We start from the raw sequence: 14,351 nt of genomic DNA, 5'->3' as shown, positions 1-14,351 counted from the left end.
ACAGCTTCGTTCACTTCCTCCGCGGCCATTGCTAAAACTACAGGCAGATTACAATTTTAAAACAGCGCAGAAAATTGGTGCCATCATTCACAACTTCTTCTGTTCCCCCGATTGACCCTGTAAAAAAAAATCTACCGGAAACAAAACGAGTCAAGGGGAGAAGGCCCAGTCTTTGATGAAAGCGTGAATTTTTTGTACAGGAAGGCAATGGCCAGGCTAGCTAGTCATAATTTAGCTAACTTTATGTGCAAATAAAACAGCTTCCAGTCCAGCAGCACGACTGACTCTGTGGCAATGCCCCCAACCACTTCTTAATTATTGTGATGCTCAGTTTGAATTTTACCAAGTCATCTTCACCATCTCTGGCTTCATTTAAAGCCAGAGATCATTTAAATGAGTCATCATTTAAATGAAATAATCAAATAAAATTGGCCAGAAATTGTTTTCCGATATCAGCCCTTTATATTTTTAATTGTTGAAACATTGACTTCTATGCTTTGTTTTCGTCCGTCATGCATCCATTTGTAGGTAGGATCACCAGACAGCAACTTTAAGGCTCCCTAGTTCATCTAATGAGGTGGCAAAGTCCTAAAGCAGCATTTATTCCAGCTCTCGGAGACAACTCTGGCGTCAGACAGGGTTTTGTTGACACCAAAAGGCTCTGGAGCTGTGGACACCCAGGAAGACAGCCTGGTTCTCTTAACAGTTGAGTGCCCACTCTCTGAGGCAATGCTCTGTCTAGCTGACCCCTTGAGGCCCAGTTCTGAGCAGTAATTAGTTCTGCTCTCCCATCGCAAAACTATCCTGCTTCTCCAAACTGAGAGCATCAAGCTTGTCACGCTGACCTCTACGGCAGACCAGACCTTAACTGCTTCCAACAAGTCCACTTAAAATATTGCTGGAAAAAAAAATTAAAAATAAGGATCAAGTAGTTTTTGGAAAAATCCCTAAGGACTGACTGAGCCCTTCTGTTAGACAAAAAGAAAGTTACTTATCACATATTCATTGTCATAAAACTTAATAGTTTGAAATTGCTGTTTGGTTTTGGCTAAACAGCAATTTCAGAAAGCTTTATAATAGCTGGGTCGCAATAAAGTGTCAGCAGGCATATTTCATTTGATTCAAAAACAAACTATTCTGGCCTCTGTCTAATTACTTAGAAGAATTTTACAACCATTCATAATTATGTCTGCACTTTTGACAGCTCCATCTGTTTTCTTAAAGGAGCTGAGTTTTTGATAAAGTGTGTCAGTGGCTTGATTTAGAAGGTGACTTGCAGTAATGAATTTAAATTAAATTTGTATGTTGGGAATTCTGACCACTAGAGGGCTGGGGACCAGCCTCAAACAAAGCTTCTCACATTGTAACTACTAACTTGTCAATTAAACATCTGTGCAGTAAATAAGTGTCAGGACTGGTGATAATCACATTTTCACACTTTGTTCTATTACAACCCCATACTCCAATGGGTTTACAAGGATTTTGTGTGATATATAAACACAATTTAATGCATAATTGTGAAGGTGACAGAAAAGAATTAGTTTTTTTTATAAACTACAAACTTTAAATATGTACCATGCATTTGTTTTCAACCCCTTTTACTCAGATATTTCTAAATAAAATCCACTGCTACCAGTGCCTTCAGGTTATTTACATAGTAAATAGAGTCCACTTGTATGTAATTTGATCCCAGTATAAATACAGCTGCTCAGTGAAGGCCTTGTGTGTTTATTAGAGAACATCGGTGAACAAACAGCATCACTGAGACCAAGAAACTTTGAACTGCATTGTTGCTGAAATGTGCTATCCAAATAAACTCAAACTTGGAATACAGCAGAAGGGTGAGTGAGAAAGTTGGGGAAAACCTTGAAGCAATGTTTGGCTATAGAACAACAACCAGGTGAGACATTTTGTTGCTATGAAGACTGTTAATCAAGCACTCCACAAATGTGTTTTTTTTTTAAGGAGAGAGGCAAGAAAAAAGCCAATTTTGAAGATAGTCATAAATGCTTAAAACTCTCCTCAAGCCATTTAGTTTTGGTAAACATGTGGAAGAAAGATCTGTGGGGAGAAAATACCAAAATTTACCAAAACTTCTTGGCCAACATGAACAACAAATAACCCCAACACACAGTCACATGGTGAAACACGGTGATTAGCCATGCCCACCGTCCAATTCTGACTGAGCTTGAGCTATTTTAAAAATAATGGAAAATGTTTCTGTTTCTTAATGTGCAAAGCTTTCAGAAACATACTGCTAGATGTTTATGACAGAGATGTAATTTTGTCTTTGTAAAGTGACTAAGTACAAAGACGTTCAAGGGGTCTAAATAGTTTTGAGGCACAATACTTAGTGTAAAAGAAGATTAAAATAATTTATTACAAAAAGGGGAAAAAAATGACCTCAGGTCTCTAAAATGACCTCAGGTGGGAAGTTGGATTCTGTAGATTTTTGATCATTCATCCTTCTTATCAATAAGCCTTTCTTTGTGGCCTAAAACCTGAAACCGATCCTGCTCTACAAAAATATGATGACATGATATGATTTAAAAGAAAATGATTTTGATGCTAGCAAGCTATCTTTATTTCTTTTGCCTATTTATCCGTCACATTATGTCTTGTAGTTTGTTTATTGCTTGAGTTGATGTACTTATTTCTTAAGTTTTGTTTGTAGTTGTTTTATGCTTGTGATCTTATTTTAGCTCAGATGTTGCCTTGACTAGTTTCATCTGCTTCATGAGCTGAGTTCAGATTTATTAACAATGAGAGTATGCAAACTGATGGTCACAGATAAAGTTCACAGTTTAAGTTTTTGTTTCAAACACTTTATGATTACACATTTTCATGGACTTCTAAGCAAGATCCCAGACATTACTCACATTACACACATTGTTCAATTTTTCTTTATCACAAAGTTTTGAGCCTTAATTATTCCTTTTTGCTTTTGAAATGTATTCTTCAATGATGGGATGGGTCTTTGTCAACGTCCAGAATGCATCATGCATCCTGAATACTTTTTAAGTCTATCAGATGGAGTCCGTCTGTGGGTTTGTCATCGTCATATTTTATTGTCCTGTCTTCTCCAGGCTTCCTCTCCTTTGAGCTCTGAGATGGAGGGCGGTGAGACACAGCCGTGCCGCCCTATGGACGACCTGATCACAGAGATAAAGGGAAGAGAGACAATCAAAGATAAAGAGAATAAAAGAGATGACGAGATGAAAGCAAGGATCGCTGCGTCACTGACTGAATTGCTCATTAGATCAGAACAGACCACATTTTGAGAAACGCCCAATGTTAGGAGACGACACTGCGGTGTGCATCTTTTCCCATCCAAACTTTCCGTCTGCCTTTGGCTCCAAACAAATTTCTCCACTCCTGTTCCGCAACACATTTTCATGACCTTTATAGAGGCCAAAACACAGTGTTAGAGAAAGTCTTGTGGCTACTGAAGCATACTGTGACGTATATGATACTAGAGGGCCATACATTATCCTGTCACTGTCTGTCAGTTACCCATTACCTCCCTCCTTGCTGAAGATCCTCTTCACTGAAGAGCTTTGTCAGTCTCAGCATGTACAACTAGCCTAACAGTTTAGATTCAGCATCTGTGGTAGTGGTCCTCCTGGAATCTGAACTTACAGTGTGACAAGGTCGCAAGATAAGATGTAGTGGTACTGGAAATAATAAATACCATTGGTCTCCTGATGAGGGATGAGGTGACTGTGTGGCCAAGGATGGAAACCAATGGTTCAGTCTCAAATCTCAAAAAACAGACCAACGTTCTGGAGCAAATCTTCAGGCCCTCTAACCAGAAGCAGAACTCTGCTTCTGGTGAGACAGAGTGGCTTCATAAAAACCCACACGAAGCTTAAAGGGATGGAGAAGAGCGAGGTGAATGAACAAGCGGGGAACGAGGCAAAATCTGCAGGAATGAAGCGGATAAAGAAGTGTTAGAAGGAGACGGATGTATTTCATGAACCATTCAGCACTTTCCCCCGTCACCCACATTATTGTTATGTCTGTCCATCTGGCGTGTAAACTATATAGGCCAGAAGGAAGGAAATGGCCTAGGAAGAAGGATGAGAGCAAGATACCTTCTCTTCTCAACTATTATTCTTTGTTAACCAGTTTTTTTAGCACTGCTCAACCTCTATGGTGGTTTTCATTAAGAAAGGAATCACCTTGGGTTTGCCAGGACCCCTAATCAAAACCAGACGTGTTGGAGCTTTTAATTGAAGCAAGATGGACCTCCACGTTGTACACAACTAGCTAAATGTGACAACTTATCCCATCACTACAACAGTGTTTCCCAACGGAGCGGAGAGAAAAACATCCTTTCAGTGAGGGGAAATCTAGAGGTTTGTTAATATGGCTCTGGTTTCAGAGGGCTGTTATTGTTGAAACAACTCCAGACTATTATTTACAACCACATGAAGCTCTCTTTCTGCATTGCATTACTTGCATTGTGTTTTAGCGTTTTCATTTTCTCACTGGGTAATGTTATGTCCATTAGAGCAGTGTTTGCTTCAAGCTTGGGAGTTCCAGCCTGTGTGTCCAGTATTAAAATAGCTCTTTGGTCAGCGGAGCTTGCTTTTAGATGAAAGAAAACCAAAGTCTGAATGAAAACGACAACCTCTGAGTTAAGGATGTTTTTTTTAGCCAAAGCACCAGTTCCATTTTTGATGTTAAAATGGTAATATTCTCATTCAGATTTCAGCTTTTGTATAACTCAAACCACTCCTTTATTTGTCATGTTTGTACACATTTTAAAAATTGAAGAAAATAAACCATTTACCAGTCACCTTGTCTTTCACTCAAAGCTTTCTCATAATCCACTATAAGTGTGTGTTATTTTGAAATATATTAATAAATTGGAAATGTGGCTTCACTGACTCCTGCTGTGTGCTTCTCTTTTGTTGCTCATTTCCTTCTCAAAGCTCCCTTGATGTGGGGCTTGTTTTGCTGTTTTAGAGGAGTGTGTGACCTCAGTAAGTTATTACCCCGGCCCCTAACCATACACCCTCTCTGACCTCTGAGATCAGTAGGCAAAATGAAATCACCTGGCTTGGTTCACTAAGTGAACATAAAATGATGTTAAACTTGATGTGAGAAACCTGAAAGTCATACATCTTTGATTATTTTATGCACAGAAAAAAAGTTATCCGTTTAGAGATTTCATGAAGCTTTGTGAATATGTAAATCCAACGGGAGTATGCTGGATCCACTGGAATGAATGCAAGAAACATGTAATCACCCACAAATTGTTTCCCACCCAGGCAGATTTATACAAGGCTAAGTCAATGAATTGTTTAGCAGTAGGAATCCAGAGTCTCCAGGGCCATGACCACAGGCATGAAGAGTATCCTCAAGAGACAGAAATAAGAGACAAAAAATTAAAGCGATGCTGCATATGATTTTCAAACCTTTTATTATCAATGCCTAGTCAGTGAAATTACTGTTGACAAATCATCTTTCTGTATACCTCAAAGAGGAAGCCATAAATCATTCAGAATTTTATCAAATTTTGTCCAGGATTTTCGGATTTGACCAATAGAACGCTTCTAGTAGGTTTGTACATAAAAGCTGAATCTTGTTTACTCCTGTAAATAAATTTTGGATGCGGGAATTACATCACATCCAACTTAACTACAGCTATTGTTCCACTCACTGACTAAACTTCCTATCATTAACAATGCACGCTAATAATGTATTTCTGTACAATACCATCATTGGGTGTGGCTTTCTGAGATTTCTAAAATACAGGTTAGTAGTTATTTACTCCTGCAACCTATTTCAGGAAAAGGGGATGTTGCAAAGACATTGACTAAAGTGCCAAGCCTCTTATCTATCAGCATTTTCATATTTGGCCGAAAATACCAAAAACCTTTGGCAGTATTGTAATGTCTCCTGTCTGATGCATACTTTCACTCTTTTAGAATCTTGAAAAGGCACTAATCCTTAATCTTTAAAGCAGTTGTGTTTTTAAATGTCAGCATGAGCAAAAATGGCAAAACTTAGAGAGAAGGAGTGGCAGCACGGTTGGTACAATTAGTTTGGATGGACGGACGGATGGACAGACGGACCAGCAGATGCCTGAATATATATCCCATCTATTCTAGATAGATGGAAATAAAAATATTTTTCCATATTTTCCGTAGATCTGAAAAAAAAAAACTTAAATCAAATCCCATACTCTCCAGACTTTAGGAACCCTGTGTGTTATTCCCACACAGAGGGCTGCACTGCAGCTGTGGGTAAGCAGGGGCTGTCATGGTAGGAGAGGAGGGATACAAGGAGGCCCAGTGTAGAGGGGCTGATTATTAGTTAAAAGAGAGAACAAACTAAGGGTTTCAATATGTCCCACAGCATTTTAAAGAAAGACAACTGAGTTAGAGAAGCCAATTTAGTGTGCCACAACAAGAGTGTTTGCATTTTCAAACTGTTATTCTAACCAACTGTTTATTCTGCCATCTTTAGCCCTCAATTTGCTCTTTGCTGCCTAAAACCTCATCCCCTAACTTCTTATGTCCCAAGGAGGTCATATGACATGAAACATTGAAGCTTCAGTAGGTGACTTGAAACACTGAAGCTTCAGTAGGTAACTTGTATGAACCATATGTTTTCTTTTTTTACATATTTGTTAAAACTGACACTGAAAGTACATAAGACAGATAATCTGTGAAAAAAAGAACTCCTCTGCCTTCTCTCAATGCTCCCAGTGCTATCTGCAGAAAGGCAGCAGCGCTCCTGGCCAGGACCAACCAATCAGAGCCAGCGGAGGGTCTTAGCGCTGTCAGACATGCTCATGTATATGCTGCCCCCACCCCGCCCCTTCCCCTATGCAGCACTACAGCTTGTTCCCGACAGAGCAGTGTGCCGTGAATGTGCAGTCTAGTTAGCATTGCCACCGATGGCAGCGGATAAACAGTTTTCCTATAGCAGTAAGATGCTCCTCTGCCAGTAGCACAGATGCAGCAAACCAGCAATTTTGAGGTTGTACCCACAGCTTACACTGAGCAGCCCACACACAAGCGTGATGGACATTAAGACACTCCTCCTGGCTCTGAATTTATGTTTTGATACGTATTGGTGTATTTCTGCAGATGTCAGTAGGACCACTGAGAAGAGGCAGAGGAGTTCTTTTTTTCACAGAGTTTTAACAAATATGTAAAAAACAAATTTTTACAAAAGTTACCTTCTGCAGCTTTAACTGTCACCTCCAAAAGGTTATGTGAGGACGTTGGTATCGTCAATACAGTTAGCTGTCAAACATAAAAATGCTAATTTGTATTTATGTAGATAATTCAAGACTAAAACTGTAATACCTTTACATTAAGAGGCTCCTGATAAATCTTAAATGTGGATTATATCATCTTGATCAATGCAGTTTTGACTAATAGGGTTTTTAACTGCACTCATCTCCTGATCTCTAAGATTTTATATCAGCTGCACTGCCAATCAAGCCCTAGTACACACTGCTTGGTTTTTATTATATAATATTGCATATTATATTGTCAGGACAGTAACAGGTTTGATAAGAAACATATTTTCCAAAAAGCTACTACAAAAAGCTTCAAAGGTATTCTTGAAAAATAAGAGAACAAAAGTTGAAGTTCCAGTGAAAGCCACACATTTGGGGAAATGTTACATTATGAATAGCATAGCATGCACGGCTAAAATCCTTCAAAGCTAATGGTGTTGACTGAGTCAAAGGCAGCTGAAATATTGCAAGCTCTCATTCAATGAGTCATTAAAAACATATACATTCAGTGTGCTTGTATCACACTCAGCTTCAAAGCATTTGGTCAACCATATGACAAGAGGAACTGCACTCCAATTGGTCCACAGACCATGCTGCTGCTGTGTGTGAAACATCTTTCAGTTTGTTCTTTAAATTATGGTAAGGCTAATGACACAGACAGTGATGACAGCAGTGGGGTCCCACCAAAGCCCCCCAATATCATCACAATCTATTGACAACAAAATGAAAGCAGAGCAGCTCCCAGAGTCATAAGTGTATAACAAACACGAACATCCTAAAGCGCTTCCACATTTATCTTGAGACTTTTGATCAAAACAAGGAGTGGCAGGGAACCGTTATTGATTGCCTCCCACTCCCTGTGAAGTAGATGGGCCCAAAACAAATAAATCGTAGTCAAATGTAGTTGTGGTTTAGGCACAGCATGAACAGACTTCTGATCTCCCCTTTGAATAAAAGACCACTGAGCATGTGATGGCGCGAATGATCAAACCGCCTGATGATGACTGAATGCCAAAATATTCAGCCGACCACAAAAACATATTAATATTATATATTATGTTTACGAAAGAGGAGGAAGCAGCTCATAGACAACTGACTTCTTTTGACACGAAACACCCGCTCAACTTCATTGAATATGTCTCATTAGTCTGGATTCCTTTCACTGTGCTGGAGGGACCCTTCCCAACTCTGAGCCGTTAAAACAAACAGGGAGGTCCCTGAGCACGGTGCTTTGGACAAAGGTTAAAGCAACATCCTCGAGCACTATTCATTTCGGAGAATCCATCCCGCTCGCTGGCTTTGATCCTCTCTCGAGCTCTCTGCCCTTCTTTCTCTGTTTCATACTCAGATTAGGTAACGCAAAAGTTGTTTTTTTACGAAGGAAAGAGTGCAAAGGAAAGCAAAGTTCATTGTGAAAACTAAAGGACAGGATCTCTGCAAGTTGTGACTCACAGCCTGGAGCAGAACCCACAATGGCAAGTGCAAAAGAGGCATGCGAAGTTAATCAGCACCCTAATTTTTTAGGAGTAATTGTGTCTGAATTTCAGCTGTTGAAGGCCCCTGAGGGAAGCCTATCCCTCAGGCTGTTTACCTCCACTGGAGCTGTTTACTTGACCCTCTATGATTTACAGGCATAACCAAATAAAAACATCCAGCAAAGTTCAAACAGCTAGTGACGCATAAAGGGTGTAATAGAGGGGACAGTACTGTGTTCGATGATGGCTCACAGCTGGACCTCCCCACATCACCTAAAGCAATGAGGATGAACTAAGCAGACCACATACCCAAAGTTGTTCTTTCCCAGACACTTAAAACTTCTTTTAACTGGGTGCTGATCAAAATGTTCATTTCAATGGAACTCTGTATAATTCAATAATTTAAGAGGAGTCTTTGTAAATTAGTTTTGAGTCCCTGATGTGAGCACATAAAATCATGTACCGAGTCTGGGGCATATTTCATCATATTTCAACATTGTTAGCATTTGGCCATTTGTACAATGTTGTTTATGTTTTGACAAGGGGAGCATTGTTGTGTAGCAACGGATCCATTTACATAATTTCTTGATGTTGTAAGCACTTACATAATGGGCCCATTCATTTGGATTGAACTGCAGCTCCCTTCAAGGCCCCTGGACCTGCAAACAACCGGACACACACCCAAACGTCTGCTGGGTCGCACCGTTTATCAGAAACCTACCTCTGCCACACATCAGGATGGGAAATGCTATCTTGTGAAAATGGATGTGGGGAAAGAGGGCAGAGGAAATAGGAAGAATTGATTTCATCTCATATACAGTTATAGATGTACCCAGCATATGTTGTGGATCATGTGACATGCTGTAGACACATGTTAGGCAAACGAACAGCCAGAACAGGATTTTGTTGTGGCTACTCCTGAAGCAGAGGAATCATCTGAGAGGGCATAGTTTAGATCATGTTCTCCCAAAGAATGATGTCATCCCTTTTTTGAATTAGCAGCTCAGGTCACATTTGACCTCTTCGTGTACTCATGTACTCCCGGCAGGAACAAATGTGGCTGAAAAACATAGTAAAATAAATGGCAGCTTGCCTTGTATTAAAATAGTCTCTTAGTTAAAAACGAAATAATTGTTGACAAGCTTTTCACTTAATGTAGGTATAGTTACAAGGAACACATTAAATCTATGTTGGCAACCCTTTCTAGGTGCCATTTATTATTGGAAAACATTATTCAAACATCTAACACAGTTCCTCACAAGCTTCTCTATTCTTTTTCACTTTTTTGTCATTTTACAACCACACATTTAAGTGTATTTTGTTTACATTTTAAGTCATATACTAGCATAATGCAGGACATGATTTAGACATAAAAAGAGATTGATAAAAGACTTCACATTTTTTTACACATAAAGATTTGAAACGTGTGGTGTGAATTTGTATTAAACCCCATGAGTCAAAACTTTGTAAAATCACACTTTGCTACAATCACAGCTAAGCCATGTCTCTACTAGCTTTGCCTATCTTGATCCTGAAAATGTGTCTCATTTGTCTTTGTAATGTAGCTCAAGTTTGATCAGACTCCATGGACCAACAGCTTTCAAGTGAAGCCACAGATTAAATTTAGGTCAAGGCTTTGGCTTTCCCCATATCATATAAATCTAAATTTGCTCTAAACTATTCCACTGCTGTATTAATTTTGTTAGGGTTTTTTTGTCTCATTGTTGGAGTATGAACATCTGCCACACTCTTCCAGGACTCTGCCCTGTCTGTGACTCCATCCTTCTTTCCATCATCTCTGACCAGCTTCCTTGTTCCTTTTCAAGAGTATCACAACCGCAGCGTGATGCTGCTGCTTCGAGGATGGTATGTTCAGGGTTTTGGAAATTATCCTTCCATTATCCACAGTGAGCAAGAATGCAAAACTGCACTAGAGACGCATCTTGGAGCCAAAGTGGTGTTTATGTTTTTAATATTTCTAATTCACATACAGGGTCAATGAAAACTGATGAAGCTGTTGCATCTGTTGGAAACAACAGTTGAAACCACAGATCCCAAACCTTGGAATATCTCTCCATAGCACTTTATTCTAGTGTAACTATTCTAGGACAACTAGAATAAAGCAAATATAAAGAATATGTATATATATAAATTTAAAATGTAAAATAAATGTTTGCAGGATCGTAAAATGAGAAGAGTTTTTGTTTTTGACCCTGATATTTCAAAACTGCTAATCACTTTCTGAGTTAAAAACCAACTACTATTTGAAACATACTAATTAAGATATCTGTTCTATGAAAACACAGATTGCCCTGCGACAGACTGGCGACCTGTCCAGGGTGTACCCCGCCTCTCGCCCGGAACGTAGCTGGGGATGGGCACCAGCAACCCTCCCAACCCCATTAGGGACAAGGGTGAACAGAAAATGGATGGATGGATGGATGGAAAACACAGATATGATGTTCTTAGTGCTTTTTGGAAATTTAAGAAAAGAATTGCTGTTTTAGCACTCTTTGTAGCTAACTCATGCAATTTGTCAAGGGGAAAGGTTAGTGAATCAACTGTGTCTTCATTTATAAAATAAATAATCAGTGTGAGAATTTGTGATGTGACAGCATATCAATGCACTTATGAAACTAAGAAATTTAAGTAGTAGTTCTGCATCCCTCTGAGACAGAATGTTCCTATTTTTGTCAATATTGTGTAACTGACCAAAGGAAATCCTACAAATTTGCTTTATTTGCAAGTTAGGAGACACACGCTGGTCAAAAGCAATATTTTATCAGTGTTATGAAATGTGCCGCCCTTTCACAATTAGTTCAACTAAAAATGTACAGACAGCAGTTAAGTTTAATGCTGACAAGTCGGTTTTGGTGGTTTCAGAATGTGGAAAAACACATTACCTCAGCTCATGGATACCTCAGCACTGTCTTTAGATATAGAGTGGCAAGGAAAAACAGCAGAGGCAAAGATAAAACCTTAAATCTCAAATAAACACACCAAGGATAGAGGCAGTCTATAAGCCTCTATCCTATTTGTACAAATGAGAAATGTCCAGCTTTAGAATTTCACTTTAAATGGATGTTTTAATTTTGTTAACCAGGACACATTCTGGTAATTACCTCCATTTTCCTTTGTAAATATTGCTAGTGGAAGGTTATTGAGTGTTCAGAATAACCAATAAGAGCCAACATGATTGTCTTGGCATTGTCAATCATGCTCGTGTACGTGCTACTCGCACCCTTTCTTTGCTCTCATCTACATTACGACCAGTTTCCCAGAGCAGAGTCTGCCACAAATGGTCAGGCTAGTTAGCATGGCCACTCATGACAACAGAAAAACAGTTTTCCTGGAACGGTGTTTCTACACCATCAGTACAGTGAGTAGCACCTACACAAAGTTGATTGACAGCACTAAGACCTTCGTCCTTGCTCTGATTGGTTGTTTCTGACCAGGAGCAGTGAAGGAGTATAATATTTATTTTCCCACAAAATTTCAGTCCCATATTTACATATTTTAAGCAAATATGTAAAAAGCAGTTATTTTTCTGCCACTCACATCAAACACAAATAACGTATTTAAGATGAATATATGTGTACGTGCAACAATGTACCCATTCTTTTTCAGCTTCTGCAGCATTAACAGTAGTAAAAACCCAGACATCCCCCCCTGAGTAACACTCTGTATTTCCTCCAGGGGTTACCCTGAGATGTTTTCAAGACAGAAGGGATATGCATTCCCTTCAGCAAATTCAGAGTTTGGCCAGAGGTCTTCAAGCGTATTACATAGTGGGCAAACCTCCAAACAGAGGGAGTCAGGAGGTGTCCCGATCAGATGACTGAACTTCTCATGTTATCTTAAAGAGTGAACCTCCTTTCAGCTGATTGTATCCAGATGTTTTTTTTGTTTTTTGTCTTGGTCATGATCCAAATCTCATGATCACAGGTGAACCCAATGAATTGAGACCTGTTTTGTTTTTTGGCTCAGCTCCTTCTTTAGTGCCTCAGACAAGAGCACCTGATAACCAAAGATAACGCTTCACGTAGAGTGAAGGTCATGGTTTCATGAAGTCAGAATGAGCTCATTTGCAAAAACAGAGGACGTAGTTTTGTGTTGTTGTTGTTCATGTGGTTGCTGTTTTTAGATTATGAAGATGTTGTCAGTAAAATATTGTGGATATTTACATAGCTCTAAGCATAAGCTCATTTGATCCCTCAATGTGTGTACTCTTCAATACCCTGACACAGATGTATAAATGCAACTTTACAGTCATTTGGTGTTTCGTGTTTTAGAAATGTACACCCATGGTTGGATCCTTAAAATAGAAGAAAGGAAGAAATTAAATTAAAAGGGGAGGAATGAAATGAATAGAATACTAAAAATACATAGTTATAGATGAATTTGTTATTCCAAGGTCTCCGCTGCACTAGCACACCTTCTTAAACAAAGCACTATCAAAAAAATGATCATCCAACCATAGGCATGCAGCTAAATTTGGACACTTACAAAGTGAAAAGTGCAGACAACAGGCAGAGAAGAAAGGAAGGAACATTGTGAATATTAATCATCATAATCCTGACAAAAACACTGACATAGCTGGTGAAGAGCCAATATGTTTTTTTGTTTATTTTTTTCGAAGTAATGGTAGAAATACAAAGCAATCTTACAGCTGAATACTTATAAAAATCTATCTGACATCACTTACCAAGGCGTATCCACATAACAAACAGAGCTCTGTTTTATTCTGAGAACGTGACAGTCTCACACTCTGCTTCACTGTTGAACCCTCACTCTTTTTTTACCATTATGCGTATTCACACACACACACGCACACCCCCACAAACTATACTCACATATACAGAACTGTGTTCTCAGACAACACCACTGACGGATATTCCTGGTGTGGTTGAAGGGTGGAGTGGGGAAAACAGTGGACCAAACCAGGTTTAAAGTTAGAATTGTGTTGTCATATGAAAATGATCTCACTTCTAAATTAAGAAAAGTCCTGATGGAGACTTTGGATCATAGTACAGTGCGGACGGCACCCTGATGTCTCTTTCACTGCACGATAATAATCTCATATAACCAAATGACATGATTTTACAAAGACTGGCAAGGAGAGATGTCACATGACGTAAGCCTTTGACTCCGTTGCTTCCTTTTCGATGCCAATGAGTCCACCTAACACTGATGGATCCAAGCAAAAATGATTTCATTGTAGGGCTCCAATCCAATTACACAAGTCCTTTTGAATTTACAGCACAGTACTGATGAGTCCTGATTTTTTTATCCAAACTAGAAGCTGAACGGGAATCTTTATAATGACTGTCATGGAATAAAAACCAAGAGTAATCAAACAGATTACTTGGCTCTGCACCGACTCGGGCCTGCCAGCAGTGTGGCTTTCGCACTGGTAAATATTTGCTGTGAGTTGAGTAGCATGGCATCGGCACATCAGAGGGATATTTTGTGTTTCCCAAACATTAGCCCGGTGACGTCAGGGGCTCTTAATGATGTTTAACAAGCCTAGCCAGTCCAGCATCACCCTATAAACAACCCCAATACAACCTGTGTCCCCTGTTCAACTCTATTGGAGCACAAAGGAGCAGAACACC

At 39.3% G+C, this 14,351-nt stretch overlaps 1 long non-coding RNA gene across 1 annotated transcript; it reads right to left on the bottom strand.

Annotated features, from left to right (window-relative positions):
• Positions 1-2,410: 2,410 nt before the first annotated feature.
• Positions 2,411-14,096, bottom strand: LOC114151422 (uncharacterized). Its single transcript, XR_003596939.1, has 3 exons — positions 13,590-14,096; positions 3,272-3,400; positions 2,411-3,152 (listed from the first exon to the last, which is right to left on the bottom strand). It is a non-coding gene; the product is annotated as an uncharacterized LOC114151422 (long non-coding RNA).
• Positions 14,097-14,351: the final 255 nt, after the last annotated feature.

Source organism: Xiphophorus couchianus, chromosome 2, assembly GCF_001444195.1.
Source record: "Xiphophorus couchianus chromosome 2, X_couchianus-1.0, whole genome shotgun sequence".
NCBI classification, from domain to species: Eukaryota; Metazoa; Chordata; class Actinopteri; order Cyprinodontiformes; family Poeciliidae; genus Xiphophorus; species Xiphophorus couchianus.
This window is presented reverse-complemented; position numbering and strand designations above follow the sequence as displayed.